A 19,209-nucleotide genomic window follows, 5' to 3' on the forward strand; every position below is an offset into this window, starting at 1 on the left:
CATATGCTCACGTTTGTAGCGGATCTTATTTTTAAAACTCGCGTGCAAATCTGTAACCAAAAATATTCATTCATCAATAAGTATAAATTAGACAAAGCTCTCGTTACGACTAAAGCGTTCCACTAAATATAACACGTGAGGATTTTACGGTTCATTGAATGAATATTTCTTTGTTACAGGAAGCAATATAGCACCGTAAGGCTACTATATTCCCGTTAAACAATTCAACCTCGGAGATATCCATCAATGTCACTTTCTAAAGGCGCATACATATTTTGTTGTTCTAAGAAGCGAGCGCAACGATTGGCTGGATGATCGCTGCATGATTGTGATTAGTCAAAAAGCTTTGCAGCCATGGATACTTAAGCCTGGACCCCAATGAGGAGAAGGCAGTCACTTGGCAGACTCCGGCAGACACTCACAGTGAGATATTATTTTCTTTTTCGAATAAGCATAATTTATTTTAAACTTTCTGCTCTTTTTTTTAAATAATTTCAAAACTAGTTTACATATACCTATAATCACTAGTTTCTTTAACATTATACTTCTATCTATTCTTTCGAAAGCTCTCTTAAAATCCAAGAAAACTGCCGATGAAAATGTATTCGGATATGATTTCACTGAAACGTCAGTGAAAACGCAACTTTACTGGTAATACACATTCACTGTAACATATATACTAGAAAAACATGGAATCACAGCGCATGCAGTTTTCCAGGAAGTGTCCCACTCTGACGGCAAAGTTTGATGGTGACCCTATTCGTCAGGGAAAGCGCACATCCTCGGCGGGATGTCGGGCAGTGGTGGCCGCGCGGTGGACCGAGGAGCACGCGACCGACAGCCAGACTGCAGCGCCATGGCGGCCGCGCCGGGGCCCCCCACGAGGGCGCAGCACCCCAACACATGAGCCCCACACGACGTAGCACACCCCCGTGTACCCGCACATAGGTACGTACGCCAACTTTGTTTACCCGACCAATGTTTACCTTTCGCTCTCGATCAATTTCCCGGCGACAACAGAGGGTTTATAAAGTTTTTGATGCACTTTAACATTTTAAATTCCACTATACTTAATTCATGTTTTATGGATCTACATTTACTAGTTCATACTAGAATAACATATGATTTTTAATTCACTCAAAAGAAGATCAGTAACAATTAAATTAAACTAACAATAGTATTCATATATGGTCATAACCTTGTTATAAACGGTCAGTAACATTTTGACAAATTGTCAGTAAAGCTCTGATTGCAGCTATAACCCAATCATATCGACAAAGTAATTTATTTTTCATTACATATATACTTAAATGCATAATACTATTGGTTATGATTTTTTTATAAAATTAATTTTATATTTAATTTTATAAATATTTATTCACGAAAATAAATTTGCTTCTTCACGAAAAAAAAATGTAAACATTTTACAGTTTTAAGTCAAAATAAGTTAACGTAACAATTTAATGCTTATTTAATAAATACAATATACTATTGTATCTTGTCAAAAAATCTATTTTAAGAAATTTTTTTCATGGTTTTTCCCATATGTAAAACACATGATTACATTATTTGTTTGCATACAACCTAGAATATTATATACTATCAAATAAATAATATTATTTATATTTTAATTGTTTAAATACTTTATGGAAAATTCAAAAGATGGCGCATTTTAAACATTTACTTTTATTTACACTTATAAAAAAAAAGTTGTTAGCTTACATCTGTTTAAAACATGCATTAGATTTCAGTTTTATAACAAAATAATTAATTTAAAAAGCATATTATATTACGCGAATTTTTTTAAAATCATATTATATTACGCGAATATTTTTTAAATGTTCCAGACGGGTTAATTATATTGTACAATATTTTTTTAAAGCAAATTTTATAATTCACAGTAGTATTTTATATTCATTCATTGTTTCATTATTCATTCATTACTTTCATTCATTTATTATATACTACCTTATATAAATAATACAGGACCTTTAAAACATTGCTATATATAATCTAATAAATCCTACTTTCCATGTTATTTTTGGCAATTTTACTTTACATTTTAACTAATGTAAAGTCTGAAGTATAATAAAGGGTTGCTTTATTATTTTTACCATATACATATATGTACATATATTATACGTTTTGTAAAATCTGACAAGATTCGCAGAATCAACCCTGTGTTTGCCCAAGTCAATTAAGAAAACAGGAAACCCTGAATAGGGTTGATCAAGTATCGATCTAAAATACAGTACAACTCAAACCCCTATAGTTATATAATTTATTTGCAATATTTTCAATAGTTGCGCTAACTTGATATAGTCGCTTTTATACTCATGATAATTGATTTAAAATATATATAATAAAATATTAAATATAAACTAAATACATAAAAGTGATGTATTGTATGTATGTATGTATATAGATCAAAACCCTAGAGTCTTTTCAACTTTTTTGTTTCAAAACCTGCAATTTTAATATTTTTTTACTGCGAATATATGTGACGATTGTTACACTGTAATCGGCATATTCTACAAACAGAAACATTGCTTGCAGATTGTTAGTACTTAATATTTGACGAATAAGTTTCAATATTTGTAAAAAATATCGTATTTGCTATATACTTACCAAAATAGCAAAAATCTTTTTTTTCCCTAAAATCTTATTAAAAAAAATTCGCGCAGTTGTTTACTTATTTTTATTTTATCTAAGAAAAAGCACTTAAATTTATGCGCTATGGCTTATGGCTTTTGTAATATTATTATTATTTATTTACTTTTAACGCTTTAAGCGCCAGCGACTTTTTAGTGAGTCACCTGTTATTTCTCTTCGTGCGACTGTACCTTTTTCTTTAAATAAATATAAAATACTTGGTTTAGAGATAAATTAAGCTAGTACAATAATCTTGAATAGTTATTAAAAATATTTTTTAAATAATTCATTAACTTTTGTAAAAAAATAATCGTCAAATCGACACACCGGTGAGTGCTGACGTTTAAATTATAAATTACAATATTTGTTAAAATATACCATTAAACATGGTTTACAAAGTATGTATTTCTTATTAAATATAAAATCCTAATCTTGAGAAGTTTTAGTGCAGCTGTTTACTTTTTGTGTGATGTCTTTCTTGAACACTGTGAGTACTCACATATTTAAAGAAAATTTAAATATAGCTTTTAAATTGCAAATTTGTGGTTTTTTGCATAAATATCTTATGTTTGGTTCATTATTTATAAAAAAATAATATATTTTATTATTTGTGAATATATAGCGTATTTTTGTACACTTTCCAAAATTCCAAAAAAAATACACAGCATATGCTTTTTAAAGCGTATATTTTTTTTGTTAACATTTTACTTTATGTGTATTCTTTAAAAGAAAATTTACATATCGAAAGTTTATTGACCTTTTGTATAATTATTAGAAAATTTAATATTTGTGAAAATTGCGTATTTTTTATATACTTTTCATAACGGTACACAGCACATAGTATACATGCTTAAAACATATTTTTTTATAAACGGGCGGTAAAATTTTAACTCTAAGAAGTTTTCGTGGAGTAGTTTACTTTTTGTATGCTAAACTTTCGGCAAATCGCAAAGATCTCTTTCCTACATAAATACTTTGAGAGCATGCTTTAAAAATAATGAATTACTTATCCTTTAAATGAATTTGTAGAGAATATCGTATTTGCTATATACTTTATAAAATAATAAATAGCACATGATTTACTTTTAAATCGATTTGTGCTTAAATCCATTAAAATTTCTTTGACCTTAAAATAATTTATAGACATATCACATTACTGATTAGAATTGAATTTTGGTGAAAATGTAGAATTCTTAAGCATCCTATATATGTTTGCTAGCAAAATCCAATATGTCAGTTTTTTTCAAAATGGTGGCAAATTTAAAAATTGAAACACACATAACTCCGCAGGTTAAGATCCTACATAAAAGTTTGCTATGTATAAAACATTAAAAAGCTAAACTTACATCGAAATAAAATATAAAAAAAATAGTTTTTTGCTTCGAAAAAATCTATGTATCAGATTAATCGGACCCCCATACGAGCATTTTTGAGACAATAAAGTTAACGCTCTTAATTTCTTTATTTTTTAATGACTAAGAATTGAATTTTTGTTATTGTATAGAATTCTTAATATTTGGTATGAAAATTTTTTTTTTTCAAAATGGCGGCAAATTTAAAAACTTTAATTATCATTACTTCGTGGGATAAAATCCTACTAAAAAATGTTTTTTACAATAGCAGCATAACATACGTATTTAGCAAATACAATAATTAATGTCTGAATTGAAAATTAATTATTATTAATACCAATATTTTTAATACTGGTCCAATAAGTCAATACCGTTATTTGCTATTGAAAAAAGTAGCAGAATATTAACGAACGCGTTTTATTTTTTTAATATATTTTACTATGAGTCGTTTTTTATGATCCAAGTATATTTTTTACAATTTTTGTTAAATAACATTGATTTTTCATGTCTTCTATTGCACATCTTTGTATTTCTTATTTAATGTACGTTTGTTTATATTTTAGTAAATAAAAACTATTGCTATGCCGTAATTTAAAAATATAACGTATTAATAAATTAATAGTATTAAAAATTCATTTAATCCTAATTACTTCTTATTTTTAAAAATACTGTAAATTCACTTAAATAATGTTTGTAATATGGTTACTGTTATAAAATATTCATAGTGAATCTAGTTACACTTTTACGTTTTGCTGCATTAAATTAAAAATAGTATTGATCTGGAATATTAACGACATCTCTCACAATCATAAATTCAGTGCCAAATTTCCCATATAATCTTATTTTTAACGTATTTTTAAATTTGTTCAAAATTTAGCTATGTAATCTTAGCTTTCGAAAGCTGTAGAAATAAATTTGGTCAAATATATTTTGCCAGTAATTGTACACATATTTAATAAAAATGTGGTATTAATTATTATTGAGTCCTATAGCTATACATCTCGTTTTCTCAATAGGCAAGATTTTTTTATATATATGCTGCTGTTGAATGACTCATATATAAAATAAATTATTGATTGCCTTTAAAATGCAAATAAAATGTCTGTCGATACTAATAATTTCATAAATTAATTCTAACTTTTAATAAGCTTCTCAGCAATCGGCACAATGCCTATTTATCGACCGGTGTCAAGGAACTGCAGTGCACATGTCGCAAATTGGATTTTTCTCTCCCGTGATGATTCGGTGCGATTACCGCACACAGCATCCCCCTGTCCAGGGTTTCATCCCTCTCGCCATTCTCATCACGTGCCCTATCTATGTCCATTCCGCATTTCGGTCTCATCTTTTTCCGTATCGGTTCATTGTTTTCGGCCGAGAGAAAGAAATACACTACACGCGAATATTAAAAGCGCCGAGCCACAAAACATAGAATTGAAAGTTTTCAATTATTAACTGGTGATGTAAAGTATGCTAAATAAATTTGCTAGGTGGAATTTGGCGTATGGGAATCTTCCAGGTGTGTCTCGTTAAGCGTGGGATGCCACTACAATTTAACCCTCTCGTTACCGTAATATTTATGTTATGGTGAGTTGTTAACGTTTTTATTATTGTAATCTCAACAATAATTTATTGAAATTATCTACTGTATTCTACCCTTATGTATTATATATATATAAAAATCTGGTCTATAACAATGCCTGTAATTTGTGAAAAAAATGTTTCATTTTTCATTTTTTAAATATGTTGAAAATGATGCATAATTGTAGCATCTAAAAGATCCACTGTATATTTTTTTTAAATTTATTGTTATACAACGATAGCTTCTTTATATGATCTCTGCAATCGTGAGTCACCTTTCTCCATATCTCTTTAACATCTTAAATTGGTGAAATTGGAACTCGTTGTGCCAATTTAGACAAAGTGGACGTGCGAATAAAACAGAAAGGGCTTTAACCTACGTCGTTACAACAAAGTAACTATCAGCGCCTAAGAGTATTGTAGCAAACTGAGACTGAAACTAAATCAGTGCCTTTTAATTTCAGATAAAATTTACCTATAATCTTAATTAAATCATTAAAAAAAATGATAGTCACTCTTTAACCATTTGCATGCCGAAAACCTCACAATCATACGATTCAGATTCAAGGGTTTTAAATATTGTGTTAAAAACAGTATTTAACTGCAAAGCTCAAAATTTAGGGTAAAAATTTTTTTTCTAGAATACCAATGGTTTAAGTTTAAGTGCTTAACTGTTTAATTTATTGAAAAATAATCATTAGTTGATCCACGAATATTTCTTTTAAAAGATTGTAATTATGCTGCTTTTAATAACTTTTTTTTATTTAGTATTTTAGTTAAAGCATTTTATATTTTATTTAAGACATTATTAAGATTCTCACTCAAAACTCACTCAAAAAGGCATTGATTGATATGTTACTCCTATACATTAAAATTTAAATTAAGACCATTGTAAATTATTATGTTACTCCAATGTGTCACGATCGTAGAATAAAAAAATCCATTGTTTAACCCTTTGCGTAGTGAGTTAATTTACACACATTTGTTAATTTGTTAGTAAGCATCCGGGAGTGAAATTTTCCATAATTATTTTTGCTGTTATTTATTTAATATTATTTATAGTCAATTATCGAAAAAAAAAAAACTGTTTTTCTCAACGTGTACTTGATTTTTGTAAATGAATTTGATATAAATGATTTTTATAGAAAATAATACCGATAAATAAAATAGTACGTAAATGAACATAAAAATATGTTATATTCATTTTATAAAAAAATATTAAGAGCCTCTGATTTAATATAAAAAATTCCATGACAGCCGAAAAATATATATGTAAAATAAATTAACAATAAGTGTTAAAATAAATTATAAAAATACACTTCAATATTTTTTTTTTAAACACTTTTCTGATATCAAATTTTGTTAATATATGCTTTTGTGGAATTTTTTATATCAATTTAGAGGCTTTTAAATTTTTTTTATGAAAATATAACATATTTTTGTTATGTTCATTTACGTACTCTTTAATTTATTGGTATTATTTTTTATAAAAATTATTTATATCAAATTAAATTTATAAAAATATTATATGAGTACAATGCTGATTGACCGCCGAACTTGTACGGCGATATCGCTCAAGGGTTTTTTTACAATACAAAAAATTTTAATTACTATTAACCTTATAATTGCCGTGATTCAATATATCGTTTTTCGCTACTTTGCTAAGAATTGCTGGATTTTATCATCATTTTTTTAGAGTCGGATATATATTTTAATGTGCTTGTATGGCATTTGTTTTAAGAAAAAAAACATATAATACATTTTTGAATAGTATTCCCAAAAATTTCGGCAACAAAAACCCAGCTCTAAACTTCACACACAATGTCACCAACCGTTTTAAAATTTACTTAGTTATACATTAAGACCCTGAGGAACATATATCTTCCTTGTTATTTTCACACAAATTTAATATATGTGATAAGCTGTCTTTTTAATTAAAACAGATAATATTTTTATTCTCACGATTAATTATTTTTGTTTTTATTTATTTATTATTAATTATAGTCAATTAAAGAAAAAATCAGTGTTTTTAAACATGTACTTGAATTGGTTTATTTTACTACTTTCTTGTGAATTTAATTTAATATAAATCGTTTTTATAGAAAATAATACTAATAAATTTAAAATTACGTAAATTAACATAAAAAAATATGTCATAACAATTTTATTAAAATATTGAGAGCCTCTAAATTGATATATTTTTTTTCACAAAAGCCGAATAATGTATATAAGAAATTAAATAATAGAAAAATGTTAAATTAATTAAATTAAACATACTAATATAAAAAGTAGTAAAATAAATCAAACCAATAAAACGGTGAAAATCACTGATTTTTTTTTTATAATTTACTATAAATGCAGTACAAAATTATAATAGCTAAATAACAATAGAAATAATTATGAAAAATACATAAAATAACCCATTACTGAGGTATACTAACAAATTACCAAATGTGTATAAATTAATTCACTACTCAAAGAGTTAAATACACTATTTGTCTATTATTAAATATATTTAATATTAATATATTATATTATATAATAATATTATATTATATAATAATTAACATATTTACACTTAATTATAAGACTGTTTTCTTGTAATATTATTTTTTAAATAAAATAAGTAAGCCGAGTTACTAAATTATGCAAAAACACCACCGCCACTTTTTTCGTAATTTTTTTATAAATCAATTACGTTTACTTTCAACGTACTAGTGAATGTTTAGAGTAATCAATAAATGCCCACATTTTGCCGTAGATCAGTTCTTACTCATTTATAAGATTGATGAACTTGTTGTTGAAAATATTCTCACATAAATTTTATTTTAAGAAAATTGAAGGACTAAAAATATACTTTTACTTTATTAAAGAATTTGTAACGAAAACTTTGCGCTACGAGCCTTAATTTACTTCATGCTGAAGAATGCTATAGAACCATCTGCTGAGAAGGAGCTCGATTGATGCTATATGTCCTCAATGACGAAAACTCCGTCTCTGTGCTAATCCGGGATGCTGCGTGCGCCCGGGTCGTTTGGCCACCTCTGTCTTGATGCTGGGATTGCGTCTCTAGAGGGGGCTAATGAATTATTTTGTCAAAATCTGCAAGTGTGGTTCGTCCTCTTTGCCTGCTCTGAACCTGGTTGGACCTGCTCTACTTAGAGATTATAGTAACATCTAGTAGTGGTTGGATCTGGTCATGGTGCTGGTCCGCTCTTCACATATCCATTACAGCACCTTGCTGGGACAACCTTGACTGTTGTCCTAGATGACCCGTGGCCTGAACTGTAATGCGCGGCTGATTTTCTAATCGAAACAATCGATAATCTGAATGTTAAAAAGTTTCCTAGTAGATGCAAATTCTATTTAAAATATCGAAAATCTCTCTTCTAATATTTCATTGTGATTATTATGCGTTTTCTTGTAGCACCAAATCTTTTCATCTGACTCAAATCGCATTAAAAATATTTATCTGCCTTAGCGCACGGGTTATTTTTTTAGCGCACCGGCGAAAGAGGGGGAGCGAGTTAATCGCGCTTAATTTTCGAATTACGCACAAACGTTATTTGAATATAATAATTTTTCTTTCTGGCAATAAAAGCGGGCGGATATGATTGATCGCCGCCGGCCGGCCTTTTATCGACGCTCGGCGAGATAATCTGAAAAATTATATTATTTCTGGCAACACCAAAGCGGCACCGTCACGGCACAGCTCTCGCTCTCTCTCTCTCTCTCTCTTTTTCTTCGAGATCTTTCGCCGTTTCGTTTCCGATTCTGACCGCTCGGCTATTGATTGATGGCGCTGCACAGTGGTCGATTTCGTGTATTTACAACGAAAAAATTAATTAAATCTTAATTATACTGTACAACAATATTTTTAAGGCGTCATATAATTTAAAAGTTATTTAACGGCAAATTTTGCACTCTATAATATACTATCATTGTGGTAGTAAAAGAGTAATCAACACAAAAAATTTCGTATTATTTTAACAACATAATCATTATGGTGTAGTAGTGATACATTGAGTGTAATTCTGTATTTTTATATATAGCATATGAACTCTTAGTTACAGATTACTTCGTATGAATTAACTTACTTCCATTTTTTGCCATATTTATATGTAACATATTTAAAAGACAACAATTTTAACACCCAGTAACTTTAAAATAAAATAGCGGCTTATAATTAACGCTCATAATCACGCGCTTTGCGCTCGAAATTTCGCGATTCAAGCTTGCAACTTTGCTATTTGTGATAATAAACACAAATGATAAGCTGTTACAGATATCTGATAAGTATGTTGGATGAAGCAATTTTTAATAGCTCAGTTGGTTTAGTTTTTTAAGAGGCAATTGTACAATGTGTGGTCGCGCATTGTCGTGCCAAATAATTGCACCTTTTCGAATGATCAATGATGGATTCGCTTAGATTCTTTGCGGCTTTACTTTTGTCCAAACATTGTGCAGACCGCTTTCTGTTAAGTAAAAGACGCGACTTTTTAATTTTAATCAGTTCGTGCGGCACTCATTTATCAAGTTTTTTAATTTCTTTGTTATTAAAAGAAGTGAATTTCTTTTTTTTTGTTAGTTTAACTTATACGAGGGCACATTATGTAAGTAAATTATTATAATGTATCGCTATCTTACTAATGAAAATTTAGTATTTAATATATGAATCATGGTAAGATTAGAATTATGATAAAATAAATCGAACAATGTGCTTTGTACATTTTAGAATATGATTATTATATGGCTCATAATTTTTTGATAAAATCAGTTCAAGCCTAAATTATTAAATAATAGTATTTTAAAGATTTTATTTTATTTTTGTATAAAAATATTTACACTTTTTTTTGAGGAAAATTTAAATGTGCAATATATAAAATAATTGTTCCGTAAAACGAATTGTTTGTGCATTACTGTTGGACAGATTATTCAGTACAACTCTCTGAAACGATCCGAGTTTTTACCATACATAAATGCACAAGCAATTCGTTTTATGGAACAATTTTTTTATTTCAATGTTCATCTTTTAAAATAATTCCTTTTAAATCGCACCTATTTTTTTCACTCTTAACAATGCATATTTTCTTTTTGTGTTTAAATTCTAACGTTTTGTTTAAATATAACCTACTTATTTAAGGTACGGACTATTTTTAAATAGTTAATTATTTATATATGAAGCGGTTAGTACTACTGAACATTTTCAATACCTTTCATTTGCAACTGATTTTATGTAAATAATTGCTAACTTTGATGTACAAGGTCAGTAAATCATTTCATTTCTACACAAATATTTTATATTCAATTTTTACGGAGCTTCTTTATATCACAGCATATCTTCCTTTTATGTTAAAATTCTAACCTTTTATCTAAATATTATAAAACCCACTATTTTAAAATTAAAAAACTTTATATTTTATTAACAAATAATAATAATTACTGACCGTTTAACGACCTTACATTTATTTAAGGTACCAAATATTTTTTAAAGGACAATAACTTAAAATTTTAATGGTCATTAACTTTTAAATAAAACTGACAGTTTTATTATTAAAAAATGTCAGAAAATAAAAATTATTGTTTAGTAACTTTTACATAAACCGTCAGTAAACGTCTCATTAACCCAAAATTTGGTTACATCCTGAGATAATTTTTATATTCGATTTTTATAAGCCATTTTCTCTCTCCTAGTAATGCATTTTTTGTACTGAAGTTTTGTCTAAACATAACCTACTTTTTAATTATTTAAAAATATCATACTGACATTTATATAAAATACAGAATATTGTTTAAGGATCAATAACTTATACATCAATATGTCAGTAACAATAGTGACTATTTTAAATGGTCAGTAGCTTATAATAAAACTGTCAGTATAATTAATAAAATGTTAATAAACAATTATTGCTGTTTGATAACTTTGATATAAACGGTCAGTTGAAAGCTATTAATTTCTTTAAAAAAATAAAAAAAGCTCGAGTTCATATGTCATAATTGTAGTGAGGCCATTCGATATTAAACATAAAGGGACATATGCCCTTTTGCCATTACATATGCACATATTTTTGAACGTTTAGGTAAAAACACACACATATCGACGAAGGGTCGGTTCTGCCATCGACTTGAATATTTAATGTCCCCCTCCCGAATTTTCACATGACATATCTCTCCCCCGCTATATCGCACAATGCAACTGAGTGCATAATTAAATTTTACCAAAAACCGGCGTTATTCTGGAAACGGACAGGGGGAACTATAAGTAGCACTACAACGATGCACAGTGGTTGATTTAGTGATTTTATGAACAAAAATACTGCTACATATTTTGGAATACATATAGAATAATTTATGTTTCGAGAGACTCTTTTTGTAACATTAACTTGAATTTTTATATACTTTTTTTTAATAAAAATAATATTATTATTAGTTAGGTTTGAGAATCATAAGTCAGTAAAGAAGTGGAGAGGAATATAAAAATAAAATAGCAGCATTAGTATGATCTTTAAAAATTTAAAATGTATATATTTAGCTATAAGCACTTATTTAAATAAATTTAGATTGTCAAGGATCATTTTTTTCAAGATTATATAATTAAATTTTACATAAATTTCTCAGCTGTAATATTTTCTTAAATAAAATTAGAGACAAATTTTCATTTCAAATGCATGAATATCATCTCAAAGTACTATTATACAATTTTAATTTATAAACACCGTTTAAAATCCATCAAATCGATTATGATGTGCTAATATTGTATATTAGTTATAATAGTTATTATTTTTTAAATATTTATATTAAACAACATAACATATTATTAATAATGGCTTACTTAATATGCATATATAATGCAAACGTTTTATCTAAAATAGAATAATAAATGAGCCAACGATCGGCGTTTAAGCTGTAGATTTTTTTCGATTCCTTATATATCGGTTAATTAATTTGGATTAGACTTAATTGGAATTGGATAATCCCTTTTTATCTCTTTAGGTTGACTCGACGATGCTACACGACAACAAATAGTTCAATTACCCGCTTAATCCTTAAAACCGGTAGCTACGAATCAGGAGAGGCTTTCTTTCCTCTTTAAAAGAATAAATAAAATGAGATAAACAATAAATGTAGGAATAGTAATATAAATTTATTATTTTATTTCTATACAAATATAGTTATCTTAAAAAAGTTTTAATAAAGTTATTTATATTAGTCATCTTAGTAATGTATACATACATATGAGTGTAGATTATAAGCTTATTTTATATTATACGCACGAGTATATAAACCTTACTCTTTCAAAGTGTAGATGATAATAGACACATCTTTACTTCATAATATATTCATTGAAGATAATCACATCGAATTCGCAATTCCCAATTCACATGCCTTCCATTTGATCTGATAACCGGATTATAACTGTGAATAAGCAATTTATATTTCAAATTAAATAATATTCCAAAAACTATTAGGTAAATTGAATAGACATTTATTATTAAAATGCATATATAAGTTTGTTATTTTTAAATTTTCATGAAACATACAACTTAGAAAAGACAGATTTTTTAAAGCTCTCTCTATCATTGAAAACGTTTGCTTAAAAATATTCATATCATATCATCTCATGAACCCACACAAATTTTCTTTAGCATCAATGGTTCACGAGATATTAATCAATATAATTGACCAGTAGTTTAAGTCAGCGACTAATACCTGAAAGATCAAGGTTCAAATTATATATGTATTCTAGAGCTTTTTAATTTTTATATTAGTCTAAAAAATCGAAATTATATATTATTCTATAATTTCATTTTCTAAATTTTTCAAATCTTTAGAATAAAAACGTATTTAATAAATAAAAATAAAATCAAGCTAGATCGTGCATAGTGACATTTGATTTAAAAACTTTTACTTTATTTTGGTATCTCACTAATTAAGAATTGTTGTTTTTAATCACGCAGTTGTAACGCATTGGGCTAATACCCGTGATGTTGTGATATTATTTTTGAATTTAAAATATTTTTTTTTTAATTAATTAAACTTAAAGCAGTAATATAAATTTCTTATGTTACCTCGGTTACTCGGATGATTTAACTCGGTTTTTCTCAACTCATGTGAACGTTTGCATCGACCGATTTTCAAAAGAATATTTCAAGATTCCAATCTGGCTCCTCTGCTCTTTACGTTATTTATTAATGACATAAATACGGCAGTTAAAAAATCAAGTTTTGTTCTGTATAATTGTCTAGATGCATTTGCTCTGTCGCATACTTCTCTCTCCCGATTTCGTCAATCTTTTGCCCTTTTGTGTTGATATTTTCTCGATCTTGCAATCCTAGTGGGAACATTTTGGCCGGAGAATCTTCCACTAAAGATTTCAGAATCACTTTGGAAATTTTCGGTATTGAAAAATCTCTGTGGAAAGCACCCATACATTTTTGAAATCTGCCGTTATTCTTAGATTACCAAAGCAAATATAAAAAATCGTAAACAGTATTTTGCCAGTTAATACTTCTGACTTAGAAATCGGATTAAAAGCTTTCAAGATAGCATGCATATTTTCAAATATCTGGCACAGAACAACCCTTTTCTATGCAGTGGTTGCAAAACATTTAAAAATATTTGTACAAATTAAACTATTATCAAAAGAACCTCTATAAAAATTCTCTATTTGCCATTTTTCTGAGCAATTCTCAAAGAAACACTAACTATAATATTATTTTACGCTCTATTTGCGTTAGCACAGTCAGTTAGAGAGCTATTCATTTCATCATTATACATAATTTTGAAAGAGATGGCAAGTTTAAGTTTACGCCCCTATTATTAGCTCTAAAGCACACGATACGGATATACGTTCGATATACATATCATTACTCCGGTTTATTTATTCAACACATTTATAGAAAAAATATCTGTAAATGTGTTCAAAATAATATTATGTTATTGCTGAAACGTTTATTTTTTGGTGCCAAAAAAATAGGTGCGAGATACTTATGATGTTGGAATAAAAATAGTCATTGAATTAAAATATTTTATATTCTCAATGAAAATGTAACCATTTTAAACTGCATTTTTTAGTCTGTATTTAAGCTTATAAATTTTGTATCATTATTATTTTGCTTATTAAATTTATTTGTCTAATTGAAGAATGATATAAATGCGCAGATAAATTGTGTGACTTAGCTGTTATCAGGATTTAAAAAATATTTTTTGGGAAATCTAATTATATTTAAATGTAAACGAAAATGTAAACGTATGTGTTTAAATTTTTAGTTAACTTCAATAATTTCGCCCAAGGTGAAAACTAAGCCCCACCCCCTACCCCTCGACAAAATGATTAATATTTAAAATACGCAGACTGGTTAATAAAACTTTGATCTTAAATCAAACATTTATTTTACTTGGTTTGGTTTAACGCACCAACTGGCTGATTTATTGTGGTGACCGACTGGTGATAATACGGCAAAACGTCAGTTTTCGCTTGTTGTTCACTCTTTGGTAAAACGGTATTTGCGAACACTTATGGCTTTCAAATTTGACATCAATGCATATTGCAATATCATTTTGAACTACGAAGGCAGGAATTACACATTTTTACCTTAGGCTTTGTTCGATTATTTTTTGCTGTTCAGCTTCAATATTTTTAGTATTTAAATGAGAAAAGAATCAAAAATAATATTTAAAAAAAATACGCAACAGGCAATGTGCAAAAAATTATTTATTGAAATAAATATATAGAATCGGCAAAGTAAAAAAATACGAATTATCTCAGTCAGAATTTTATTATCAGCCTTTATTTAAATTTTGTCATAATTATATTATTGAAATTTTGATCTTTATTAATAATAAATTTTGACCTCAACCGTATTTTGGTTTTAAAAATACAAGCATTTAACTATTAACTGAACTAACCTAACCGATGAATATCAATCAATAAAATGTGCAGTAATAAAATATGTTAAAATGCCTTTTATCTCATTTATGATTCACTATGGTAAAAATAGCTATAAAATAGTTTAAATATTTAAAATCAACAATGAAATACTTGAAACATATTTTATTTTAAATCAGAACGAATTAAAAATAAAAATTAAAACCCAAGAAGTTGAGGGTCCAGTATATGTACACTAACTAGCTGTGGTACCTCATGATAGTGAGGTACCGACTAGTGTACATAATTAAATTGTTCCATTTTTATTCTAAATTAATTAAATCGCAGCTGATCTTCATTCTGATGATTCGAAAAGGCTCAAATGACGTGTCTGATTAAAATGTATGCAAAATAATAAATTAAGCATTTTTCTTTAGAACTTTTCGAGACTGATTTTTTAGATTTTCTTAAAGAGATAATATCTGGTTTAGAATCAGGGATGTCATTTCAGCTTTTTGTAATATTTTTATTTTGTTTAGAATCATAGCATTTATTTAAATTTCTTTCTAAATTCAAAGAGGAACAAATTCCCCCAAATGACGTCCCTGATAGCAACTTAATATCAGTCAATATTTTGTAGTTAAAATCTATTTTTTCATATACATGGTATAACTGAGATTGCTTATTCATTAAACTTCAATGAGCAGATTCATTCCCACGGTTTGAGAGCCGGTTCGTGCGTGTGTTTTTGTTTTTAATTTCGTTTTACTGTGCGCACGAGCGTCCCGCGGGACGTAGGTCGTCTTCTTCTGTGTGGAAAACTTGCGGGATAGTTTTCCGTGTAGTACGCCGACTATTTCCGGGACTACTCCAATTAGTCAGAGATTGAAAACCGCTCGGTCGGTGGGACTTTAAATACAGGTCTGGGCCGCACATCCCATTATGTACAGCCTCGTTTTCGTATTCCCGAAGGGAGAAGCGGGCCGTTTCGCCAAACTGAATTTACTCACTGTACGTTCGCACGCCGAAACGCTGAAGCGTAATCTCGGATGTGAATAATTAACACTAGACTTTTTTGGGACTTTGGGTAGAAAGTATGATTTGATTCGATGGTTATAGTGGCGAGGATTTACCCCATTATTTTGTCTTATGTCTATATGCGAAATGAATCACTACTACTAAGGATTCTGATTTCCGGTACTGTAAGTTCAAAATAGATTTTTAATTATATACATTCATACATATATTTTTTGTGATAAATATCCCTGCTGTAAAAAATATACAGTAACTTAATCGTTAATAATGTTCTAGGTCAATAATCAATATTCAGTATGCGTGATCCATTTGTTTCCAATAACTGAAATTATTTTCTTACTCTAATTTTTTATTCGTTTTCAGCGAAGTAACAAATTGTTACTCCTCTACATACATTATATCAGTCAATGAATTAATTCATTAATTTTATTTTATGAATTCTACGCCTAATAATATTATTTTATTTTTTTCAATCTAGTTAAAAGGAAGGCTTTTATTTTTATCAAAAGCTCTTAAATATGTAAAATTATATTTATTTTACTTTTCATTAAAAATGATTGAGTGGCGATTTCAGCTAAAATGAGAACATCTTTAAATATCATAATTAGTTTTTATCTATAAAATAAACAATTAAAGGCTCAACTTATGCAGCTTTAATTTTATCAATTGTGCGAACAAGTTAATCATCGCATTTTCCTTATTTGTCATAATTTTAATATGAAATATGGTAATGACTTATTTTGCTTATTTTTTATTACTCTTTCTCAAGATTTTCTGATAAATATGGAATCAAAAAGCAATAAAATAATTTAAATTTAAATGATATATTTCAAATTAATTGTTTAAAAATTTAAACTATGAAAACAGTATGATTATTGATTTTGAATAATCAATAACAATCACATTCAAATTTAAAAAAAACGAGTAATTTATTTTTAATTTATAAGCTAAACATTAATTGGTGCTTAACATTGTTTTGATGGTTTTTGTTCTTAAAAACACCTGTTTGATTGATTGAAAAAAATTGCAAAGTTTATCACGCGCGAAATTTTTTATATACTATTTAAATAGCTGCCTAAATATTTGAGTACCGAATAGTAGAAAATTACTAAATATTTATTTTTTTCATTTGTGTAATTATTTTATGGTTCTTAAAAATCATATAAATTCGGATTTAAATGATGCGAAATAAAAGCAACTACATTGCTTCATTCATAAAATGGTAAGAATAAATTCGAATACCTACTAAACTAAATTCTTTTTTGAACAATTTATAAGTACAATTACGTCTGCTTAAATAAATATTATTTTACATATTTAAGAAAGAATAAAATAAATTTTCAATTATTAGCAAAAATATTTAAAGATCTCAAATAAATATCAAGAAACGTAAAAATTTTTTTTCTTACACCAAAAAAAAATATTGAGCGAATAATTATTTTTTAAATTTAAATAGGTTTTTTTGGACTATGTTTTAATAAGTAATCTACGTTATTATTAAGTCAATTTTTAAATTAAAAACATAATTTTAATGCTTCGAAATATAATTTCCTTTTAAAGATATCACCTTTTTTTTAATACCGTTAGATTGAAATGCTTGAGGCTATGGTGCAAAATATTCCGATAGCTCTTTCACAAATGCGAGTTCGAAGGAGAATTAAGTGAATTATATAAAACCTTTTAGTTTTCAAATAAATTAATAAGTTATCAATACAAAATTTAATAACTAAATTTAGTAATCTCGTACTTTTTTTCTAGATGATTATAAAAATAATTATTTATTATTTTGGGATCGACTAATGGTATACAGTTTTTTCATAAAATTAAAAAATGTTCTTCAGACATTAATATATTGATTTAAGAATATGAAGCTTTCTCACTCTAATACTGAAAAATTCGAAACTTTTTATTTCTCATTGTGTTTATTGTATTTCATAGATTTTCTATTAGCTTACAAGCAATAGAAACAGACTTTTTTCTGTAGTAAAATATTGACTCTGTTTATTACCATCAATATATTGTTCCACACAGTGAAGCTGCAGATAAAGTGAAAATATATTAGTAGTTCGTTACAATGTCATCTAGAACATGCAATATCTTTAACAACTGTTTGTAAACTGTAGTCACATCCTTTTAATATATTTTCATCATAAATTTTGGTTATACACTGACAGCGTAAATTCTAACAAGATTCATATAATGTGACAAAAATGGTAAAAAATACGCAAATTCATTCATTACAATAATTCAAGATTGCGCTTCTTTATAGTTCCCTAAACTTTTTAGTCTGAAATATTGATTTCAAAGTTGTCAACCTGTAATTTGACCAAAATTTCTTTTGCCAGTCTCTCTCTAATGTACTATTTTGATTCGATAAAATCAATTAATCTTTCCTCAGTGAAATAAAAACCATGTTTTGTGGCAATTACCATCTTAACGTATATTATAATTTGAGTCATTTGAGCACTCTGTAGTACTTTGCTTATGTATTTCATTCAAAATAATTTTTATTTTAATTTTAAAATTTATTCTTAGTTAGTTATTTTTTTTTTTGGGTGTTGTACGGTTTTGAAATAGCAGTGTTTTACTGGGTAATTAATTATTTAATTATTAGTTTTATTAAAAATACCACAATCTTTACTATCAATATCATTTGACGAGCCCCATAACGTCAAATTATTATCATCACAATGGTGGTGAATCACACAACAAACATTAGAG

At 27.5% G+C, this 19,209-nt stretch overlaps 1 protein-coding gene across 1 annotated transcript in view; it reads left to right on the plus strand.

Annotated features, from left to right (window-relative positions):
* The first annotated feature begins 809 nt into the window (after positions 1–809).
* Positions 810–19,209, plus strand: part of LOC148235617 (uncharacterized) — a 104,591-nt gene continuing 86,191 nt past the window's right edge. Inside the window, exon 1 of the mRNA XM_088184801.1 lies at positions 810–948. The gene's annotated coding sequence lies outside the window, so the exon portion shown is untranslated. The remainder of the gene's footprint in view (positions 949–19,209) is intronic.

The sequence above is a fragment of the Plectrocnemia conspersa genome, unplaced genomic scaffold, assembly GCF_051122295.1.
Source record: "Plectrocnemia conspersa isolate PC_06_02 unplaced genomic scaffold, ASM5112229v1 ptg000004l, whole genome shotgun sequence".
NCBI classification, from domain to species: domain Eukaryota; kingdom Metazoa; phylum Arthropoda; class Insecta; order Trichoptera; family Polycentropodidae; genus Plectrocnemia; species Plectrocnemia conspersa.